The sequence below is a fragment of the Cupressus sempervirens genome, chromosome 2 (assembly GCF_028749045.1).
Source record: "Cupressus sempervirens isolate cs-2001-9-10 chromosome 2, ASM2874904v1, whole genome shotgun sequence".
Lineage (NCBI taxonomy): Eukaryota > Viridiplantae > Streptophyta > Pinopsida > Cupressales > Cupressaceae > Cupressus > Cupressus sempervirens.
In genome coordinates this window covers 290,321,465-290,347,557 of record NC_143119.1, presented here as the reverse complement: position 1 = coordinate 290,347,557, position 26,093 = coordinate 290,321,465, and the positions used below count along the sequence as shown (strand labels likewise).

The following is a 26,093-nucleotide window of genomic DNA, read 5'->3' as shown; positions in this document are numbered from 1 at the left end:
TTCACTTGGATAGGTTCTCTAGGGGTAGGTAGAGGTGTTTGAGTTGAGCTTGGTAAAAAAAACTAGATATTGTATTAACTTTGTATTCTTTCTTTCTTTTAATCTCGCTCTCCAAATTTGATTTGATTACAAACCGCAGACCATGCTAAGAAGTTTTTAGAAAGCCTAATAAAAAATGTTACAGATCTTTTCATAATTTTCTTCAAAATTTATTAAACTAAAAAATAAAACAATCCTCCGCAAAATAGTAAGAACCAATCAAAATATAGAAATATTTTTTAAAAATAAAAGCATACCCAACATTATAAAACATGATAACTAAATGCTTCAACCGAAAATAAAACCTTTAACAAAAATTGAAAAAACCGAAAACACAACAGAAACATTTGTTCTTCATGATCTATATGTTTTGTATTTGAAAACAATAAAATATTTAAGAAAAAATAATTATTTGCCCAGATCTGTAATTTTTATGTTTTTTTTACTTTTAGTACCTCCACCTAAATAAGAGAACTAATAAACCTATAGCAGGCATGAAACCTTGCATAAATATAAATTAAAGAATATTTAAAGCGAATAAAAATCCTTTGGAGAGAGTGGTCTTATTTGACCATTAGTGCCGTTTCAGCGCACTTCGCAAATGTGCCCACACCGATAACCACAGAAAACTACTTCAACCGTCATTGCCGCAATGAGAGGCCGCCACGTGTACTCAGAGCGGCGCATCGTAATCTTTTCCACCGGCAAGGACAAATACGCGTTGTACAGGTATCGTAAACCATAGCGGTCGTGGGTTCGAACCCGAGTACGGCTGCAGTAAAACATCGTGAAGCATGCTTTATAAAGTTCCACAATGAGTGGCCTTCTTTTATTTCAAACATTTTCTGTCATTTTCTTCGAGTGGAAGGAGGCGGGGAGCTTCTAAGGGAAGTGCTATCTGAATGGGAGAGAAATGAGGAAAGGTATGGAATTAGGGACGCAGAAGGGTTGTACTTCAAGGTTTTCTGCTCTGGTTGGAATTTGCTTTCATTGTTATTAAGCTTTTATGTACGAGGGAAAGCAGGCCCGGCAGGTTCTGTTTTTAGCTTCGTTTTGTTGAATGCTTTTAATCTGACGTGAAAGGGCTGGATTTGACAGATCTGGAGACTTTGGAGACTAGCTTATATTTGAGGTCCGCTGCATCTTCGCTTTCAAGCTAAAAGGTGTGCTTTACGGCATTTGAAGAACTTTACTTCTCTTTGAGTATGCTCGTGTTTTATGCAGTCTTTTGTTTCTTCTTTTACCTGGATCTTTTTGGACAGATCTAAGACTTTGGAGACTCCTTTAGGCATTATTTGAGGTCGGCTGCATCTAGGCTTGCAATATAAAAGGTGTGCTCCTCAGCATTTAAGGATCTTTACTGCTATTTATCTCCTAGCATTTTAAGCAGTCTTTTATTTCCTCTTTTACCGGAATCCGTTATATTTCGGCTAAGTTTCCGTGTTTACAAATAATAAATGCTGTGTAAGTACTCTACATTATTAGAATAAAAAATATTTCCTTCGCCCGAACTAAGAAAAACTTTGAATAGAATACTTTAAGACCAGACTTCAATTTGATACAGAGGTTGAATTCATCGTTGATCTTCCTTTCCATTTAAAAATTGCGGCAGTTCTGAAAACTTTTGAGACTCCCTTAGGCAATGCTTGAAAACAAAAGGTGTCCTCCTCAGCATTTAAGAACCTTTACTTCGCTTCGTCTCCTAGATTTTCAGGCATTCTTTTGGTTTCTCTTTTGCCAGGATCTGTTACATTTCAGCTAAATTTCCGTGTTTTCAAATGAAAAATGCTCTCATGTGCATCTTTGTATTATTAGAATGAAAAAAACTTCCTTAGCCGAAAGTGAATACTTAGACATGTTCAGCCGCGCAGAGTAAACTAGCACGCTTTGTACAACACAGTCACCCTTAAATTTGATTTAGGGGCTAAATTCATTATTAAGCTTCCCCTAAATTTTTAATTGCCGCATTTGTTTGTAATCTCGATTAAGAAACTGCGGAAAAAAAACGTATTAGTAGATACAAATATAAATATGTGCTGTTAATTGAAAAATCTCGTACAATAGAAACCTTTGTCACGATAAGCACGATGAGGTGGACTTACTTGTAATTGATGATTGAGACCTGAGGACTGATCTATAGATACTATTCAAGTCTATGACAACAGCCATCCGCCAGCTAGTGGATATTCTTCCTTTTAGCATGCCGCAAAGTATTTTATTTGATTATACCTTTTGCTTTTCTTCTTTGGCACATGAGTGAGGCAAATTGTGGGCCCCAGCGAAAGAAAAACACAGACATGTACGACTATGAAATAAAAGTGGAGACGGATTTCTTGTGTTTTTCAAGATATCTTAAAAACGACAGCGCATGCGGAGTGAAGACAACGTTGTACAGTTCCATTCCCCTTGGGCCTTTAATTCACTTAACTCTTGTCAAATCAATTACTAGTTGTTGTCAAAAAGATATTTGATATAAAAACAAACTTCAACAGTTTTTAGTGTAATGTTATAAAAGAAAAATACAAATAAACAAAATGAAGAATAATAGTAAGAGATATTGAGACACAAAAATGTATGGTGCAAAATGTATTTGTCCTCGGTTATGATCACTTGAACTTAAGTGGTGATTAATCTTTTCTATGTCAATCAATTAGATTTAAATATTTTTGTTTCTAATTTTTATTTTTTATTTTTCTAATGTTTATTTGTGAAATTTTTAATTTCTAAATTGATTAAAACTATTTTATGGTATATTTTGAGTCTTATAGGAATGGATTTTAAAGAAGCACTACCCCTATTATTAGGCTTTATTTACGAATGACTTATATATAAAACTAGCACTTGTACTTGTAAGAGGTTCAAGGGATAAGTCAATAGTATATTTTATGAATATTATCATTCTATGAAATTGCATAGATCACTAAAGGGTTCAACATAATTTTCTTATGATATATAGGATTGTTGGTCATCAAACAATAATGGCTAGGGTGGTTCAAAAGTGCTTAACAACAAAGGTATTTTTGAAAGTGAATAGTAGCTTATCAACATAATTGTAAATTACCATTAGAAGCATGCATAATGTTTAATAGATGCATTGTATGTAAGTAAAGGTAAGTGTGCCAAATTTGATAGTACAATGTTTTTGTATAGGTAAAACTTTACCAATGCCTACTTATTTCGATCCAAGTACCACGCGTTATAATTCAAGATTGAAGACAAATTGTGGAAAATTATTTGAAAGTAGGTCTTCGCCCAAACTTTTCTACCATGGAAAACACAGATTTCCAAAGGCAGATAATTTCAATGACAAGAAAATTTTCAAATTCGCATCGAGAATAAACCCACCCCCAAGATCTTGATCTACCCTAATAAGAAAAAGGGTTTGTTCTAATTGAATATCCTATTCTCCATAGTTGTTCAGAGCACAAGCAACCATGGATTTTTGCGAAGCTTTGCCTACTTGGAGTGTCATGTCCCCATTGTTATCAAATAAAATTTAATAATAAATAAGAAAATAAAGAAATAATAATTATAATATGATATAACATATAATGATTGAATACATTATTTATTGATTAAATATCAATTGATTTTATAATATTGATCCATTCTTAAAATTAATATTTACATCAACACATACACGAAATTCTTAATAATAGTATAATAATACACAAAAATCATTATTAATTTTAGGCAAGAGCCTACAACGCATCGGTAAATTGCGAGCCTCTCATCATGGAGGTGTTAGGTTCAAATCTACTCGAGATTAACCCAATAATAATTAATACAATAACAATAATAAAATGAATAATGAATAATCTAAGCTTTGGCCAATTACCTATAAAAATAAAAATCATTATTAATTTTTTATCCCCCTAATCATCTCTGAAAATGGGTTGAAGGCATATATACATCTGACATGGATTTTGCAAACAAGAAGCTCTTATCCAAATATTGAGGGGGGATTACCTATGGATGGAATCCCTAATACATGAAGCAAAATAAATAAATAAGACGAGCATGATTGTTATTCTAGTGCATAAATAGCAGATAGAGTTAAGGAAAATTACAGTCGACGACTCTTAAGAGTTTCCATGGATATAGAGGAGAGACATGACTTTTACTTTTAAGTGTGAGCACTCTCTATGATGATTCATATGGTTGAATGAATAGATGAGTTATATTGAACATTTCTGAACAATACTCTTGGAATATTATTTCTTTAAACCACGTTGAGCAATTCATATCAGAGATATAAGAATGAAGGAAATCATGGGAGCATCTCCAACAAACATAATTCACCACAAGAGAAGAATAAGGAGTACAAACAAAGGAATTGATTCGTAAAGAAAAGATCAGAGAAGTTAATTTGATATTCAGTGTCTTCTATGAATTATGTAACCTTTAAGAAATTGGGGAGAATCATGACAATTTATATATGACTATGAAGATAACCATATGGGTTCTGAACCACTCTGCATTTGATTGTCATGTTCATATGACAATTCATAAAACTATCTTACTTGTTGCTCAGGTAAAGATTAACTTCATTATAATTAAACTAATGCAGTGATTAGAGGGCAAGGTACAATCTGTAGAAAGTCAATATTCATCAACGAAAGAGATGTGAGCGTTAAATGAAGAGATGTGGTTATTAAGTGAAGAGTCACAAGGTTCCTCTTGGTGGCATACAATAGGAAGTTCAAACATAAATGGAGGGGGACCATCGAATATTTTTATCATTATGTTATCCCTTACAGTTTATGTTGATGAGAAGAACATTCAAAGCATTCCATTTCATATACGCCCAGGTTTTCTCACAATTTAGCAAGGTCGGACCGACAAAGATATGTTGAGAGTATATAGTTACAAAGAAAAGATATTCATTCTAAAGTATATCAATCCTTAGGATTGGGGTCATCCCCAACTAGTTCTCATCCTTACTTTTGCAATTATATTAGAATTATTGCTTGGAGACATAATCTAAAATGTTATACATAATTATTATAAAGAATCTAGTAGACCATTGGATTCATTCTACAAAATTCTAATAAGAATATGAACAACTATCTATATTTTAAGCTAATCACATGATTACAAGAGAGAGCAAGGATAGATCAATCAGAATAGGGATATGAAAAATATATTTAAATAATATTATATTATATCCTTGCACTCCCATTACATAGCAAGAAATTCATTAGATCCTTTGACCAAAACCTAAAATCCATAATATAGTCATTAGTTTGTGAAGATAGAAAAAATCTTAGTGCAAAACATAGAAGGGTCATTACACTGGATCTGTGCAACAGTGGATAAACAAAGGTTGGAGTGTTGGGAAATGAGTGGTTTTTGTTGGCATTAGAAAATTGAGATGACAAAGGGAGATAACACATCATCACACCACTTACATAGTTGTGCTTTGTTGTTGATTTACACAAGAGGAGTTATCATATCTCTCTTGTGTAGAAGCGTGGAGGAAATAGGAGTATTGTGGAAGAATTGAGAGGAGAAATTGATATTGTCATGAGGCCTGCCTTCCTTCCCATCCCCCTTCTTTTGTCTGCCTCAATATTTAATTAAGACGCATCATGATCAATCAGCCTTATAGAAGGAAAAAACCATTCCTAGCTTTTCCATTAAATAATAAATAGAAAACCAACACAAAATTTTTTTATGTGCTAAGTGATGCGTCAGAGAAATAGTGGACAATCGTACCCAATGGAAGTGTTATAAATGAAGAATCGCAAGACTTAGTCATCTGCGAAATATTTGAATGAGCAGAAGAATAAAAAGGATTGTAGTGGTTGTGGCTTTCTAGGACTATATAAAAAATTGATGCATGACTACCTAGATCATAGCAAATACAAGGTCAATGTTATCTATTACAACTCTATCCTCTTTACCTTCTCACTGCCCCACTCTTTCTGCTGATTGCATGATAATAGGTGAGATCAGATTTGATGTAGTACTTTTTGCTTTCTACCTTCTGGAGATTTCATTTGTTTGCAAATGTGGTGAGATCAATTTTGATGCCATCAATCAAGTTGAATTTGCCTTCATAAGTCACGTGTTCCTCACTGTAGACGGTCTAATGATGCTTGAACGTTCTTATTTGTATGGAATGACTGATATTTAAAGCTTTAAAATATAGACAATTTTAGAAGTGTAGTGTTCTAATGGTCGATCTTTAAGGGTTATATGTAGGAGGAGTCATATTCTTTAGCTATTCTCCATCTGTAATATCTTTGTCTTTATGATGGGGAAGATTCCCAACTTGAAATTGACTTAAAATTTATTGGTGAAATCTTGACTCTTTCGTGAGAGGTACCTCGAGCTCTTCCAAATAGGCGTGCACCTGTTGATCGCTTCCGTACAATGACGAATACCTCTCTAAGCACCCATCTTGAATTTCTGCCAGCGCTTTCACTAGCCGATAAATTATTGCAAATCCTTGTCCGCCATACACCATTCCAAAACAATGCACTATATTTTGCTATGTGTAATGCCCCGCCAAGGGATCCAAAGGAATTAACCTAAAGTTCCACTAAGTTTGGTAGCATTTTTTTTGAAACATGAAAGTTAAAACATTCACAACATACACATAGTAACATAAGCAATAACAACATTCAACTTAAAGTATACATAAAAATACATAACAGGTTACATTCCTTAAGGATCCCTTAATGTTGAACCACATTTAAATTGACTAGTATTGATTCCATCTAACACCACATCCACATAATATAATAATGAAAAGTTCAACGTTCTTTAAACAATATACTTTGGTTCCAAATGTCCCTAGGTAAATTACATTTCAGAATGCTCAATCATCCATTGTACATGCCACAACGTATGAAAGACATAAAAGAATATACATGTAGGAAAATAAAGTACATCATCCTATTCTAACCCATGATGCAAGTGCAGTAAGGTAAATGAAACCATATTCCATAAATGATACATCATCATAGAAGATATAAACATCCATCGTAAAAGATAACCAAAAATCACAACACATAATTATCTAAGTGCACGGTTCCTCCCAACCGTAAATAGCATCATTAGACCATCATGGGCCCTAGCCATCCCTCTGTGCATAATATCCCAAATCACCGAAGAGATCATCGGTATTATCATAGTAGGAATGTCACTCCTAAAACATACTACATCATATGCAGAAAGAAATCTAACATGCTACAACATATGCATCAGAAATCTAATCATGCAAATAAAGCATAGGATAAGTAAATAACATCATCTATTATATGCTAATCATCAATATAAGGATAGGTGTCCACCATCATAATCCAATAACAGAATGAAGATAGATGCCAACAAAGAATGCATCAGCCACGGTGTCTCAGACGGATCTCAAATGGTAAGAGTGAGAAAGCACTACCACCCGACCGCGTGGAACCTAAATGGTCCACTTCCACCGCGCTGAGGAGATAATCTCAAGTCCCAAACAGGTTATCAAATCACATAGCACAAATACTCTCTAAATCCAGGAAACTTAAAAGTATACTAACTCAAAGGTTCCAACACAAACTGACATCTAATCCTAGAGGCACACAAAGACATGTAGGAAACCTACTATGTAAGCGGGAAAGTGTCATTGCACGGATCACGCTAGAGTTACCCTGGTAGTCTCTCAATAGACCCCGCCCCCTAGTGATCCCTATGCGGCCACTAGTATCCTCTCATACTGACATGGCATACTATAGAATGCAAGGTTGCAACCAAGCGTTCTCTCTACTCCCATCCTAGTCTATACTAGCACTCGAGGCATGGGCGAGAACAAACAATTATCTTATTAGATTCATTTAAGTCAGTATTAGGTGTAATGTTTTCACTTATTAAACAACTTACAATGAGTTACCTTGGCAGCCACTTAGGGCCCTGACCCCCATTGCAAGCCACTTCCCGACACTACAAGTAGATAACCTACCTAAGCTCATGGAATCATAAATCACAAAATCACCACAGTGCTATACAGGGGACAGGAAAAATACCAAAAGATAATCCACAATAAGAGCATCAAATCTCCATGAGCAACTGAAAAGCATCCATAGATAATCATGACCACAACAGTTCTATATTGGCAATTGAAGGTATCACTGATAATCACTATATCCATTGGTTCTCAACAAGCAACCAAAAAGTATTTCAAAGTAATACTGATTGAAGACTCCAAATGGTCCAATCAAAACATGTCACAACATGATATCATCAAGATCAGATAAACAATTCAATCCTATCAAAGTGACTGGAAAGTAATCCAAATACAATTGATCGATAACTCATAAATGGTTACATATATCACCGCTTTCACAAGAAGACTGGAAACAATATTAATCAACATACCATCTCATAACCATGGTTGGGTTTATAAAGATCGAAATCAAAAGACGTCATCATAACTTCACAATCATAACCCCCCGAGCCTCTGGTAGACATCCTATAATTGGTTAACAATCTAGTCAACCCAAAAACCCAAAATAGATAGCATAGAGAAAACACAAAATAGAAGCACATGTTTGGGTTTGTTACAAATCACATAGTTTGAATTAAGTGTGGGGTTCCAGTTTTCATTTCGGATTTAGATATCAAGTGAGGAAACATTTATACATTTTTTCTCTAACTCATATATTTGTTTGATAGATAAAAGTTTTCCTCCATAGCTCTTTTAAACAATTTTTCTAAAATGTTCTAAGACCACTTTGTTGGAAATGATCCCTTCTTCCATATATTTAAATCAATATCTCTATAATTATTCTTTTAAAATCATATATCATTTCAAATAACTCAATTTACAATTTTGAGAAACCCAAAATAATTGGTAACTTGAATATTTCGATTATAACATTTCTTTAACTTTATTTAAACTCATTCTAATTAAATAAATTTATTAATTCTAAATATAAAACCATATCCCTTATTTAAAATTGTATTAACTTGAATAATTAAATTTTTTTTTCATTAATATAATATATACATATACATATACATATACATATATATAATACTAAAAATTATTAATATTAATAACTTATACTATCATCATACATAAAAATCAAATTACAAAATTCGATTCCACATGTACCAATGTTGATATAAAAAAAAAGTATATTGTACATGCGCCCGCAACCTGCAATTTTAACATCACTGTTTAAAGCAACAATGCCGTGCACTGACGGCTGCTGCCGCAGTTGGCCTTGCGATCGCAATCGCAGGTACGACTGTGTCAGCAGATCGTAGGCCAACGTTTATATATAAAAGGGGTGGGGTGGGGTGAAACCCTCGCCCTCCCATTACATTTTTTTTTAATTTTAATTTTTTTTATAATATGTTTTTCTTAAAACGCTTTTCCAAAATCGATTCAGTTTTTTTTTATAAATGTTTTTCCACTGCGATTTTTATAAGCAACATTTTTCAATAAACACACACACACACACATAATATATATATGCAGATTTATAAACATGTATGTGTGTGTGTGTATATATATATATATATATATATATATATATATATATATATTTAAAAGAAAACATTTACAATAACGCCTGTGAACATATACATAATTTTTAAACAAAAAGGGCTTTCCAATTTTATAAATTAAGAATTTCCTTATAATGATTGTTCTCTAGATCTACCTATTAATCCTTCTAATAGGTTGTCCATAAGCCTCTGAAACCCTAGTCCACTGGATTCCTCAGATCTACACGTGTGGAATTTTCTCATATAGGAATTTAACTACCCATAACAGGAATGCATACAACTAAGATATTCAACACATGAAATCCTCAGAAAGCATTCAAAAGACACGAAGAAGATAGGAAGTGCAAGAAGTGAATAACATATGCCAAATCACGAGTGTCTACCTAGACACTAATGCTAAATCACTTCTCAGAATCTGCAGAGCAAGCTCTTTCCTTCTCCAACGTTCTTGGGTCCTCCAAACACGCTCCCCGAGCTTCTAGGAGTGCCTGAATATAAAGAACTCCCAGGAAGCACCTAGAATGTCTCTAGAAACAACCAGAAGATGAGATAAGCGTTGACAACTAAGCATGAGTCTTTTCCAACCTTCTAGATGAGTCACAAGGTTGTAGACACCATGTGCTTAATTTGTGCACTAACTCCTGTGTTGTAGACACACGTGCATTCAAGAGGTGCACTTACTCCTAGATAGACTTATAACTTTTATTTTAATTCTTTTTATTATTATTATTTATTTATTATTATTAATTTTTTTTAAAAAAAAATTCTTTTATTTAATTAATTTCCCATTTAATTAATGAAAATCAAAATATCAAAATATCATAACATTATATTAATTTTTTCCAAAATAATTAAATCATTAATTAAATTTTTTAATTTTAGACTTAATTAATAGAAAATTCACCGAAGACCTCCAAAATAAAATATGAAAACCCATCATAGAACAATCCATACAAAATCAGTCTAAGGGGTTAAAATCACGAATTACGTCATCCGACACATTTGGACTGTAAAACATCTCAGATACTTGTCCTACCTTTCCAGGACAAATGGTTTTAGAGTTTAGAATTTGGACTTGAGAATTTATCTCCCCTCTCTTACCATTGAGATAGTGCGATAGGGTACGCTCCTCCTAGCAATTCAGCGAAGTCGATACCCGGTACCTACAACCTGCATAAAATTCATACACATGTATATATGCTAAGCTAAACAGGCAATGACAGGAAGTGACACATCGTGTAGATCCCCATTAGCAGGTGACTACAACTCCCTTCCTTAACTACATCAGAAACGCCATACAAAAAGAGAACAAATAGACACAACATACATATGCAAGTATGGGGTAAGTATCCATAAGAAAACACATGTGATAATAAACCATCTAACTAATCATCAGTAACTGGAAATAATGTAATAATCATCATGCATACATGAAATGTGGAGTCTAAGTAATCTCATCACATATCAACTGAATTCATAGCACAATATTTGATAGTCTCAAAACAATGCTACTAACCATCAACATAAAACTAGTCTAACAGAGTTCAACCATGATAGCAACAATGTATCTAGAAAAATGTAAATGAGGGCAGACACTACATCCACCCCCCCTAGGATTAGGCTTACTCCTAGAAGCCTACAATCAAGTAGGGATATAACTCTTGTAAAATCAGGTGATCTAAAGTCTTTCTCAGAAGATCTTCCTCATCAAGCTCATTTACCATAACCGCAAATATCTGACATCCCTTACGGAAACTCCGCTTCAATTGCATAGCAGAAATCATTTGTAGAGATATAGGCCTTGGTATCCCAACAATCTTCACATCCTTCCCTTGGTCATCCTGACACATAATAATCTTCTTCCTGCAGTCTACACTGGCTCTATGAGAGCCAAGCCAATCTATTGCTAAAACCACATCATAGGAACCAAGAGGTATAACCCGAAGGTCAACTGCAGTATCAAATCCTCCTATGCTAAGCCCACACTTATGAACTACAAAATCTGTGGAGACCTTAATACCGGAGGCTAGTTCCACTTGCCAACCATGATCTTGCTTCACCGCATCCAGCTTACACTTAGCAACTATAGATGGAGAAATAAAAGAATCTGTAGCACCTGAATTGAACAACACTGAAAGAGGTGTACCTCGAATAGCTCTAGTGGTTTCAACCACTGTTCCCTGATGATTTGCCTAACGGTGATCTACTGCTGCAAACACTCTATGAGCTCTACCTGCATCTCCAACTGTAGGCTCTGATGTTGTTGGCCTAGGGCTTGAATATTGAGGTTGCAGCTTGGCCACATATAAAACATCCTGTACTTCTACTAGAACCTCTCCCTATAGGTGGCGCATTCGACTGTTGATGGCTATCCTTGCTAACAAAAGACTGACTGTTTTGTGCAGGCTAAGTGGGCTGTTTTCATTTATTGCGTAGAGCATTGCGGTTGTTCTTGAAGTTAGAACCTTTGCCACCACCTTGAGCCCAAGGGTATGATCCCTTCTACTGCTGTGTCTACTAAGGCTGCTGCTGATACTATTTCCCCTTAGGAAAAGGAGGCTTCCTGTTTCCACCTATGTTGTGGTTGCCCTTAGATCCCGATGCTGTAGGCGCACCCACAAAATCTCCCTGACCAAGGTTGACACTTTGTTCTACAAGGATGGCTTGTCATACCACATCCTTGAGGGTTTTAGGCTCAAATACCTTGATACCCCCAATTATACGGTTGTTCAATCCTTTGATGAAATGCTGTGTCAACTGAGCCAAGTTGTCACTAAATCCTAAAAAGAACATGAGCTCATAGAATTTGCACTCATACTCTGTTATAGTCATAGAATACTGCTTGAGGTTATGGAACTCATCTGCTCTTTGTTGCTTCCATTCCTCTGGTAGGAATCGCTTGTGGAAACTCTCTAAGAAAAGCTCCCAAGTGACATTGTTCATATTTATGCCCAGCTTCTTTTCCTCAATTGTCCACCAAGTGGCCCCAAAATTCTCTAGATTGGTAATGGCGAATCTCGCCTTAACATTACTGTCAAAGTCTTGCATGGCAAAAATCCTGTCAAGGGCAATAAGCCACTGTTCGACCACATATCCATAACCCTACCCGTTAAAGGGCTTGACCTTGGATCTCGAAAGGTCCTTCATTTGACTAGTTACAATGGATCTCTGTCGATCCCTCTGAGGGCTCCTAGACCTGGATCTATGCTCTTGTTCTGTTTGATGTGCTTTATCCTGATCATGAATAGGAGGTAGGCGATCAGGAATAGTCTGCATCATTTGTCTCAAGTTAACCTCCTCAGACTTAGCTTGGTCCCCTCTAAGGCTCTCTTCCTGCTGCTCACTAATGTGCTCTCCCCCGCTCTCTTCATGAGCAGGTCCTCCACAGACAGACTCATGGACACTAATAGCTCTACCACGTGCATGGCCTCTTCCATGACCTCTACCACGGCCTCTAACAGAAGACCTTGTCCCAAATACCATCCTACAACAATATCCAAGATACAAAGTGCTATTACAACCATAAAGCACGCTACTATATAGCATAAAAGGCACAAGTTTTGCAAATAGACTAAGTTCAATTTCAGTTTTGCCTATGTTTAGTTTTAAGTAGAATTTTCAATTTTGAAAGCTAAGTGTTGTAGTGTGAAACATATGCAAGAAACAATTTTAGACTTTGTTTTAGTTCACCTAGTTTCAAGTTTGAAAGAGATACACATGATAGTTCAAAGTCCTTGTTTTGTTCCAAAATACCCAGAGCTCCCAATGTAGAAACTCAGGCTCTGATACCAAATGTAATGCCCCACCAAGGGATCCAAAAGAATTAACTTAAAGTTCCACTAAGTTTGTTAGCATTTTAATTTTGAAACATGGAAGTTAAACCATTCACAACATACACATGGTAACGGAAGCAATAACAACATTCAACTGAAAGTATACATAAACATACATAACAGGTTACATTCCTTAAGGATCCCTTAACGCTGAAGCACATTTAAATTGACTAAGTAAATAACATCATCTATCATATGCTAATCATCAATATAAGGATATGTGTCCACCATCATAATCCAAGAATAGAATGAAGATAGATGCCAACAAAGAATGCATCAACCACTGTGTCTTAGACGAATCTCAAATGGTAAGAGTGAGAAAGCACTACCACTCGACCGTGTGGAACCTAAATGGTCCACTCCCATCACGCTGAGGAGATAATCTCAAGTCCCAAACAGGTTATCAAATCACATAGCACAAATACTCTCTAAATCCAGGAAACCTAAAAGTATACTAACTCAAAGGTTTCAACACAAACTGACATCTAATCTTAGAGGCACACAAAGACATGTAGGAAACCTACTATGTAAGCGGGAAAGTGTCATCGCACAAATCACGCTAGAGTTACCCTGGTAGTCTGTCAATAGACCTCGACCCCCTAGTGATCCCTATGCGGCCACTAGTATCCTCTCATACTGACGAGGCATACTACAGAATGCAAGGTCGCAACCAAGCGTTCTCTCTACTCCCATCCTAGTCTATACTAGCACTCGAGGCATGGGCGAGAACAAACAATTATCTTATTAGGTTCATTTAAGTCAGTATTAGGTGTAATGTTTTCACTTATTAAACAACTTACAATGAGTTACCCTAGCAGCCACTTAGGGTCCCGACCCCCATTGCAAGCCACTTCCCGACACTACAAGTAGATAACCTACCCTAAGCTCATGGAATCATAAATCACAAAATCACCACAGTCTTATACAAGCGATTGGAAAAATACCAAAAGATAATCCACAATAAGAGCATCAAATCTTCATGAGCAACTGAAAAGCATCCATAGATAATCATGACCACAACAGTTCTCTATTGGCAACTGAAGGTATCACTGATAAACACTATATCCATTGGTTCTCAACAAACAACCAAAAAGTATCTCAAAGTAATACTGATCGAAGACTCCAAAATGGTCCAGTCAAAACATGTCACAACATGATATCATCAAGATCAGATAAAAAATTCAGTCCTATCAAAGTGACTGAAAAGTAATCCAAATACAACTGATCGATAACTCATAAATGGTTACATATATCACCGCTTATACTAGAAGACTGGAAACAATATCAATCAACATACCATCTCATAACCATGGTTGGGTTTATAAAGATCGAAATCAAAAGACATCATCATGACATCACAATCATAACCCCCGAGCCTCTGGTAGACGTCCTATAATTGGTCAACAATCTATTCAACCCAAAAACCCAAAACAGATAACATAGAGAAAACACAAAATAGAAGCACATGTTTGGGTTTGTTACAAATCACATAGTTTGAATTAAGTGTGAGGTTCCAGTTTTCATTTCGGATTTAGATATCAAGTGAGGAAATGTTTATACGTTTTTCCTCTAACTCATATTTGTTTGATAGATAAAAGTTTTCCTCCATAGGTCTTTTAAACAATTTTTCTAAAATGTTCTAAGACCACTTTGTTGGAAATGATCCCTTCTTCCATATATTTAAATCAATATCTCTATAATTATTTGATGACGGGCACACCACCCGTACCAACTCACAACCAAAAAAAATGCAACAAGATGGAGATAGAGATATGAAAAAAATGCTTCATAAAGCATCCATTAACACTTGAAATCCATTACAATATTCTCCAAATGAAAGGACTCCAAATTCTTACAATAAAAGAGAGATTCCTCACTAAGGGCTTCCAACTAGAAGAGCTTACAACAAAGAGCTTCTTCTTGAAGACTTCTACTTCCCAAGCTTCTACTTCTCAAGCTTCCTTACAAGAGATTACATACAAAGAGCTTCTACTTGAAGAGCTTCTATTTTCCCCAACTTCTACTTGAAGAACTTGATTACAAATGAACATAAGCCTTCCTTAAATAGGCACTTACCACCCAAGGCATGATTTATCCACAACATTCTAGAATTTCCACAAGCTTCTACAATATCCACAACCTTCTAGAATTTCCACCTAAATACAACAAAGCACCACCATGTGGCCCAATTACAAAATTAAATTTTCTTTATGGATCACAACAAATATTAAATGCATGATTTAACGAACTTTTCACAAACTTCTAAAATGCCACCTACACACCTCGATTAATGGAATAACAACTTCTTTTCTTTTTTATGCCACCTATGCACCTTGAAAATAAAAATTCTTTTTTTCTCCTTTTTTTCCTATTTTTCTATTTTTTATTATTTTCTTTCTATTTTCGTCACTTTCTCTCTCCTCCACAATTTGTTTTTCTTTTCTCTATTTTTTTTTTTTTTTTTTGTGAATAAATAATTCTCCCATGCAAGATGCTCTTGCATCAGACTCCCTTGGTAGATAGAAAAGTGTGTCCCACACTTTGACGCTAAAAGAAAGATATACAACCATCTTCATCTTCACCACAAGCTTTCACCTCAACAGGGACAGGAAAACCAACATGAAAATCTTCCACATGTTTGTTTTTTTTTGCTGATGCATGATGCTCCTGCATCCGACTCCCATGGTAGGAAAAATTTTGTGAATATGGATTCACAAAATGAAGTAGCCACTGTTGACATATTTTTTTTCTTTTCCTCCAACACATAGCTGGAACAAGTATCCGGTGTTGATATATTTCTTTCTTTCTTCTCTTCCAACACCTAGCTAGAACAAGTGTTTGCTGCTGAAAATACTCCTTCGCAATGAACATTATCCAAGTATAAATCTCATCCTCATTCAATCTTGTTGAATTAATCACACCTGTAATAAACCCAACAACACCATACCAATTTTCCTTTGCATACCATACATGACTAGCAAGATCCTCATGCAAACCATCATTAGTATCTTTCAAACTCATCTCAAAGACAACATCCCATGATTCATAAGAATTTACCTGTTTAACATCCTCATCTTCGCTTGCCTCTTTTATGTTGTCAACAATGCACGTAACTACTCCACTTGCTTGATCTCCAACTAAGACACTATACTCTTCCTCCATTGTTTTAGTCTTCCAATCACCTTCATCTACTTTTGGCATACAAATATGGTTATCTTCATGCTCTTCCTCTTCTCTTTCATCTTCTTCAACTTCTGGTTTGCAAATAATTTTCTCTTCATTCGCTTCCTCTTCCATTGGATCATCTTCCTTTTCCACATCCAAGGAATTATCAACATCTCTTTTCTGGTGACATGCTCTTCGTTTTTGCAACTCAGCTTCTAATTCATTCACTTGCTTTTGTAAACCAACTAGCAATGCCTCTTGATTTCTTGCTCTAATTTTCTCTAGTCGAGGAATCCTCAGAATCCATCCAATCACAAAAGTCATCTTCTTCTTTCTCTTCTCCATAATCAAGTCTCTAGTGCAACACAAGAACCTCGTGCAAACTGCCTCACAGTCGGCGCTCTGTCTACACAATCAAGAACTTCTTGACAAACTTCACCCAACTCAAGGTCCTAGTGCAAACTGCTTCACGTTCGACGATTTGTCCGCACGCTCAGGAACTCCTGCTCTGATACCACTGATGACGGGCCACACTAGTCGTACCAACTCACAACCAAAAAAATGCAACAAGATGGAGACAAAGAGATGACAAAAATGCTTCATAAAGCATCATCCATTAATACTTGAAATTCATTAGAAGAGATTACATTTGAAGAGCTTACAACTCAAGAACTTCTATTTTCCCCAACTTCTACTTGAAGAACTTGATTACAAATGAACATAAGCCTTCCTTAAATAGGCACTTACCACCCAAGGCATGATTTATCCACAACATTCTAGAATATCCACAACCTTCTACAATATCCACAACCTTCTAGAATTTCCACCTAAATACAACTAAGCACCACCATGTGGCCCAATTACAAAATTAAATTTTCTTTATGGATCACAACAAATATTAAATGCATGATTTAAGGAACTTTCCACAAACTTCTAAAATGCCACCTACACACCTCGATTAATGGAATAACAACTTCTTTTCTTTTTTTATGCCACCCATGCACCTTGAAAATAAAAATTTCTTTTTTTCTCCTTTTTTCCTATTTTTCTATTTTTTATTATTTTCTTTCTATTTTCGTCACTTTCTTTCATTCGTGTGGACTACGAGCTTGATTTGTTTAAGAAGATGCATGGGTTAAAGCAAACAGGAAGATCAGTCCAAGAATATACAGAGGAATTTTACCGACTCTTAATTAGAGTGGGGCATGCAGAAGCAAATAAGGAGAAGGTTGCTCGTTATATCAGTGTGTTGCGACCTAGCATCCAGGAGGAATTAAGTCTGGTAAGAATGACCAGCGTTGAAGAGGCATACCAGTTTCCCCTACGAGTTGAAGAGAAGCTGAATAAAAGGTCTGAAGGAAGACAAAGAGGGCGCGGTCAAGGAGGAAGGGGAAGCGGTAGATCATCTAGAGGCCGCAATGAAACCCAAAAGAAAAATGAAGATGTGGGTACTAGCAGGAACCAGAGGAATGAGGGTTTCAACCGCTCTCCGATTGACGAACTGTTTACATTTTCGGAAAGCTCTCGAAGTGCTCTATAGCCCTATGGACAAGCTTCGCTCGTGATACCACTTGATGGGGACACAACCCAAGAACAGAATGGACACAACAGAAAAGGGGAAATTATATTAACTGAGAAAATAAGCTAGTACAAACAGTACAAAGAAAATAAACTTCAAAACATGCCCTAAGGGCTTACAATAGCATAAATCTGGAGATAATTTCTCCTTTCAGTACCTCCTCTCAAACTCCACTCCGAACTGCCTTTTACAATGCCAGAAATCTCCTTAAATAGACCCCGAAGGGTTAAGGACTAGGAGTACATTCTAGAAAGTGCTAGTAGGCATCCACCGACCAAATAGAATGTTTCAGAAGCTGCGGTAGAAGTCGGTGCTCTGTCTACATGCATCATTATTCTTTTAAAATCATATATCATTTCAAATAACTCAATTTACAATTTTGAGAAACCCAAAATAATTGGTAGCTTGTATATTTCTATTATAACATTTCTTTAACCTTATTTAAACTCATTCTAATTAAATAAATTTATTAATTCTAAATATAAAACCATATCCCTTATTAAATTTTTTATTAACTTGAATAATTAAAAAAAAATTCCACTGATATAACATATATATATATATATATATATATATATATACATATACATACATAGATACATATACATATACATATACATATACATATACATATACATATACATATACATATATATAATACTAAAAATTATTAATATTAATAAATTATACTATCATCATACATAAAAATCAAATTACAAAATTTGATTCCACATGTACCAACGTCGATAAAAAAAAAAGTATATTGTACATGTGCCCGTGGCTTGCAATTTTAACGTCACTATTTAAGGTGACAGTGCCGTGCATTGACGACTGTCGCCATAGTCGGCCCTGCGACCGTAGTCGCAGTTACGATTGCGTCGGCAGACCGTAGGCCGGTGTTTATATACAAAAGGGGTGGGGTGGGGTGAAACCCCCGCCCTCCCATTACATTTTTTTTTTTTTTTATAGTATGTTTTTCTAAAAACGCTTTTCCAAAAGCGATTCAGTTTTTTATTATAAATATTTTTCCACTGCGATTTTTATAAACAACTTTTTTCAATAAACAAACAAACACACACACACACACACACGCACGTGCACACACACACACACACATATGCAGATTTATAAACATGTATGTATATATATATTTTTAAAATAAAACATTTACAATAACGCCTGCGAACATATACATAATTTTTAAAGAAAAAGGGCTTTCCAATTTTATAAATTAAGAATTTCCCTATAATGATCGTTCTCTATATCTACTTATTAATCTTTCTAATAGGTTGTCCATAAGCATCTGAAACCCTAGTCCACTAGATTCCTCAGATTTACGCGTGTGGAATTTTCTCATATAGTAATTTAACTACCCATAACAAGAATGCGTACAACCAAGATATTCAATACGTAAAATCCTCAGAAAGCATTCAGAAGACACGAAGAAGACAGGAAGTGCAAGAAGTGAAAATAACATATGCAGAATCACGAGTGTCTACCTGGACACTGATGCTAAATCACTTCTCCTCAGAATCTGCAGAGCAAGCTCCTTCCTTCTCCAACGTTCTTGGGTCCTCCAAACACGCTCCCCAAGCTTCTAGGAGTGCTTGAATATAAAGAACTCTCAGGAAGCACCTAGAATGTCTCTAGAAACAACTAGAAGATGAGATAAGAGTTGACAACTAAGAACGAGTCTTTTCCAACCTTCCAAATGAGTCACAAGGTTGTAGACACCATGTGCTCAATTTGTGCGCTAACTCCTTTGTTGTAGACACATGTGCATTCAAGGGGTGCACACATGTGCATTCAAGGGGTGCACTTACTCCTAGATAGACTTATAACTTTTATTGTAATTCTTTTTATTATTATTATTTATTTATTATTTTATTATTATTAATTTTTGATTTCTTTTATTTAATTCTTTAATTTAATTAATTTCCCATTTAATTTATGAAAATCAAAATATCAAAATATCATAACATTATATTAATTTTCCCTGAAATAATTAAATCATTAATTAAATCTTTTAATTTTAGACTTAATTAATAGAAAATTCACCAAAGACCTCCAAAATAAAATATGAAAACTCATCATAGAACAATCCATACAAAATCAGTCTAAGGGGTTAAAATCATGAATTACGTCATTCGACACATTCAGTAGGTAAAACATCTCAGATACTTGTCCTACCTTTCCAAGACAAATGGTTTAAGGGTTTAGGATTTGGACTTGAGAATTTATCTCCCCTCTCTTACAATTGAGATAGTGCGATAGGGTACGCTCATCCTAGCAATTCAGGGAAGTCGATACCCGGTACCTGCAACCTGCATAAAATCCATGCATGTAAATACACTATATATATATATATATATATATATATATGCTAAGCTAAACATGCAATGGCAGGAAGTGGTGCATCGTGTAGATCCCGACTAGCAGGTGACTACGACTCCCTTCCTTAAAACCACATCAGAAACGCCATACAAAAAGAGAACAAACATGCACACCATACACATGCAAGTATGGGGTAAGTATCCATAAGAAAATAGATGTGATAATAAACCATCTAACTAATCATCAGTAACTGGAAATAATGTAATAACATCATGCATACATGAAATGTGGAGTCTAAGTAATCTCATCACATATCAACTGAATCCATAGCACAATATTTGATAGTCTCAAAACAATGCTACTAACCATCAACATAAAACTAGTGTAACAGAGTTCGACCATGATAGCAATAATGTATCTAGAAAAATGTAAATGAAGGCATGGACTACAGTATGCACACTCGAAATTGCTACTGATCTCAAACAAACGTTGACTGCTAAGATGTGACGCGAGTTAGTTAATTTGTCCTTCGTTCATTCCTCTCCCTCCAAACCCATCTTTGACGTCAGTTTTCTCCCATTTAAAACTACATGTGTCCTATAGTGCTACTACTTTGGTGGCTTGATGTAAATTTTTGTACAAATAGGTGTTTCTAACTGCATCTTATTTATTGGATGAGACAAGTGAATGTGTGTGAAACACATAATGTATTTATTTAGGAGCATTCGCTCCATAGGAGAAGCCGATCAACTTAATTATATATCAAACACATAGAACTTATTTAACAATAATTAAATAATTAAATAATTGATTAATAAACAAGTGCCACGCAGTGACTTGTATTAAATATAAAATACTAATTAAAAGTACTCAATTTTCGTCCATAGATAGTTTTTTCACTATTTTGATGATTCATTTTTGAATTGTAACTTATAAACATTAACCCTAGAATGTGTTGGAAGTATCAAGTACAAAGTCTAAATTGAGTTACTCTCAAATTTTGACTATGGTAAAATCTATGTGCAAAAATGAATTGGATTAAAATAATGATATTTCAAGGTGTAGGTTTGAAAACTTCACATGGAAGTAAATTGTGTTGAGAGAAGTACTCAAGGATTATAGTTTTCTTGGTATCTACTGCATGTGTCAAAAACTTGTAGTTTTGATATACAAAGATATTGTAGTTTACTTGGCATAACATGTCCTATTTTGGTCAAATTGCTATTTGTCAATTTAATAGTCTTGTTGAAAAAAAAAAATATTAAAAGCAAGTAATGATTTATTGTTTATAGAATCAACTTTCTTACTTATAGTTTTAACCTGCATAACGATAAATGAACTAAAAATGACAAGAATTTATAAATAATTAATAAAAATTAAATTATTTATCAATTTTTACATTACATACTACTAATTAAATATTGAATTGAAACAATCAATCAAAAAAATTTGAAGATTTACATTTGTCACCATTACTATCCTAGGAAATCATAACATTGAAATTTTAACACCTTAAAACCTTAAATTCAAAATGTCAATTCAAAACCTTGAATTACCTATAAATAGTAGGCAACTTGTTAGTTCCACTGTTCAATCATAATGCTTGAAGGAAATTGGAATAAAAGTCTATAGTTGGTAAGGAAGAACTAGATTTGAATTTTCTATTCTTCAAAATTAAGTAATGTAGTTATAGTAAGTTGAATTCTTACAAATTTTATATTTCAAGTCCTTTTCAAACACATTAGTTTCTATTTTAACTCAATTGTATTTTAGTGTATAAATCTTTTATTTAAATTGAGAAACTATTAAACAAATTTTATATGTTTGATCTTTTTTTATATAAAAATTCTATATGTATGAACCAATCAAATTAACATAAAATATTTTTAATGATTTTTGCACTTAAAATTTTCACATTTAAATATTAGCAAAATGAAAATGAAAAATGAAAAATGAAAAATGAAAAAAATAAAAAATAAAATTACATTTGATTGGGTGAAATAGAAAATTTTAATCATAAGTTAAGATACCACAAATACAATAATATTTCAAATTGTTCATCTCACATAAGGGCTTTACATGAAGTATTATAAAGTTATTGTGCTCGTCGTAGGCTAGTACTATTGCATTCACTTCGTTGAATTAGTGAATTAGTTTAATACCAATCAACCAATCAGAAGAAACTATTTTTTAATTAATCAAATATTTTTAAAGTTAATATATTAATTTATTATTCTAATATTATATCTAAACTATTTATCTAAATGATAATTGGTTCATTTCATTTGGCGTTATAGGACCCCATTTATCTTCCTCCATATTGATTTTTTTTTTTAGGTATTAAGTTTTATTAATTTTTCAACATGATAAATATAGTTTTTGACATGATCATTGTTATAATTGAAAATTATTATCTTTTCATAATAAAAAATTTGCCAACATTTGTAATTTCTATAAATAAAGATATTTACTATAATATGTCAAATTGTTTATCATGTATTACTTATTTAACATTGTATTAGGCCCTTTTACAAGTTTTCTAAGTTAAATCTTATTTATATTAATATAGTTTGCAATATACTATTTATTATTTGTGAACCAATTTCACTTTAACTATTTTCGATCAATTAAAATTTTATTTTTAATTTATATATTCTAGAATTTTTTTCCTATTTGACTTTCTACTAATTTCTAATTAGTATAACAACCATGACAACAAGTACATCCCACTATGTGACACTTGTTTATGATAATAATTTATATAGAAAAAGTTAATTATTAATTAGTCATTATGATTCTTCTATAAAATAAATAGTTATGAGGAAGAATATTATTTGAAAATATTATATTGACAAATGTGCCTTGTATTTTATATAGTTATGAGGAAGAATATTATTTGAAAATATTATATTGACAAATGTGCCTTGAATAGTAATAGTACTAATAGAAGTTGTATTTAATATAAAGTATGTCTAAATGAAATAAAAATATTACGTTAAATTGTGAGCCTCTATTACATTTCTTTGTCTCAAAAATCATGCATAAAAAAAGAAGTAAACAACTTTTGTCTCGCGTGTCAAAAATAAATAGATTAAAATATTTTTCCTTATTATTAGATTTTTAATATTTATAGAAAATTTTGTAATTTATTTTGAATTTGAGATTATATTTTTAAAAAATTAAATTTTTGAATTATTTTCTTAGTTGTTACAAAATTAATTTATATTTTTTCTTACAATTTTTAATATATCAAATCATCCATTTATAAATATGGCATAACAATATTAATTGATTAGTAAATACATTGCTTATGTAAATATTATTAATCAATATTACAAATGTATTGTTAATCTTATTTATTTTATCGATGTTTTTACATTAGGCTAACACAACTTTAATTAAATTAAATTTAAGAAAATTTAAATTATTCTATTAAGACATATTAGAAGTACAATTTTAATATTTGTATCAACACATTTCATCAAAGATCATTTGATTAAAATAAAGTTAAAATGAAAATAACATAGAACATATGTACCAAGCACTGCCAATTTAAAAATAGTATTAAATTTAAGCTTTGGAATAGGGTTTGAACATCCATTAAATGCCAAAAGTTTACTAGAATGATCATTTTTCGCCAGAGATTTTCTTAATTTTTTCCATTATCTTGAACATTTTTTGGTGATGTTGACAATGTTGATGAAAAATAGTCCATTACTGACTTCTTTTTCCCGATAAGAGACATCCCATTCTCTAGCCAAAGCCTAAAGTAACTCTCTGGAAAGTGGTCATATTTCTTATGACATTTATTTCACCATCAGCCACCAATTTTTATGTGACCAAAAAAGCTATTTTCTCGGCGTGAGAACAGAGGACTTTGGTTACTTTGGTTGTAGGCCTTTTCCAAATAAAATAGCCTATTTCTAACTAAATACAATGCTTTTTGCACATAGTCTAATATAAATGAAAGACTCTTATTATAATTGAAAGTCTTTTCATTTTTTAGGAGGTCCATACTTTTTGTGTAGCCTCTTTGTTTAAGATCCAAGGACTAAGGGGTATCCATTTTGCCAAATTTCCATGAGGCATGATCCTAAAAATTTAGATGTTGGAGGCCTTGTACTCAAAAAGTCTCTTCATTTTTCAAATGCAAATTTCTTCATATTTCTAAATGCACATTTCTTTATATATTAAAATATTAGATATTTAAGGTGTGACACCTATCACACCTTGAATGCCACATCATGCTCACTTGGTTATAAGAAAGATAGAAATGAATATGAAATATTGTCATTGATCTCTTCTCTAACAATATTAGAGTTAAAGACCTCTATCATAGCTATGGTCTTCAGCAACCTCTCTTAGCAAGAGAGATCTTTTGCGTGGTCCATGCACATATAGTTGCAACAAAAATGTCAATAACAAATTCTCATCACATATTTCTTAAAAAACTATTGTTATCTCAACATAACACTATTCACCATAGCTAATTCTTGAGGGTGAACCATAAAAACATAAGATAAGTCATGGAGTAACACACATTACTTCCACCATGCCTACTCACAAAGGGTGGAACAAGGGCTTGCACCTTGAACTTCTATTAGAGAAGAATGTATTTCTACCATGCCTACTCAAAAAGGGTTGAACAAGGGCTTTCACCTCAAAGTTCTCCTAGAGAAGAATGCATTTCCACTATGCTTACTCACAAAGAGTGGAACAAGGGTTCTCACCTCAGACTTCTCCTAGAGAAGATGCATTTCCACTATGCTTACTTGGAGTGGGTGGATGCACCAAACCTATTGGCAGAGGGTGGAACAAGAGTTTGCACCTCAAACTTCTCCTTGATAGAGAATAACTTATTACCAACATGTATAGGAATGATTGAGATTCTCTCTTAGTAGAGGCTCCCTCTCAACAACAACAACAACATTCTCCTTGCTTTGATTGTCACAATAAGAGAGCTAATTCCAAGTTGACCAAACAATGAACTTTATCGATTACAAACTCTTGTCATTAATCAATTATCAATTCTTGTCAAAAAGACATTTGATATGATAATAAAAAATTGTACACTATTTAGTGTTAACATTTTGCCCAGAAATAATGATAAAAATAAATAAACAACATCAAGAACAATAAGACACATAGAGACACAACAAGTTTTCCTAGGAAAAATTAAAAACTTGAAGGAAAAAGTCCAAACACACTAAAAAATATCTTTTATTAAACTATAATGTATGTATACATGTGTGTGTGGAGAATAATCCTTTGTTTGGTGCCTATTTTCATATAATCCTAACCCACACAAACAAAACTTAGGATTTGATGAAAATCAGAACCTCGAGAAGTATTACTCTTGGCATATTATATATAGAAGTCGCAACACACTATGAAAGGAATTTTTGAAGAAATCTTAACATAATAATTTTATTTAAATTTCTAATTTCTATTTTTTAAAAACTCTATTAGGGATATGATTATAGTTAGGTTTGGGGTTCGCATTACAATTATTAGTACTATATTTTTGTAAGGTGAGTATGAAATTATTCTTTTACTTTTACTATATATATATATATGTATATATAGTGTCTTATTTGCATAACTTAAAGACAATAAATTTTCTTCAATTTAGTATAATA

General features: G+C 33.5%; 1 protein-coding gene across 2 annotated transcripts in view; it reads left to right on the top strand.

Moving 5' to 3' along the window:
- Positions 1-865: 865 nt before the first annotated feature.
- LOC149572208 (fluoride export protein 1-like) overlaps positions 866-26,093 on the top strand; it is an 86,257-nt gene continuing 61,029 nt past the window's right edge. For both annotated transcript variants that reach the window (XM_089810844.1, XM_089810837.1), the window contains exons 1-3: positions 866-962; positions 1,138-1,202; positions 1,302-1,370. The gene's annotated coding sequence lies outside the window, so the exon portion shown is untranslated. The remainder of the gene's footprint in view (positions 963-1,137; positions 1,203-1,301; positions 1,371-26,093) is intronic.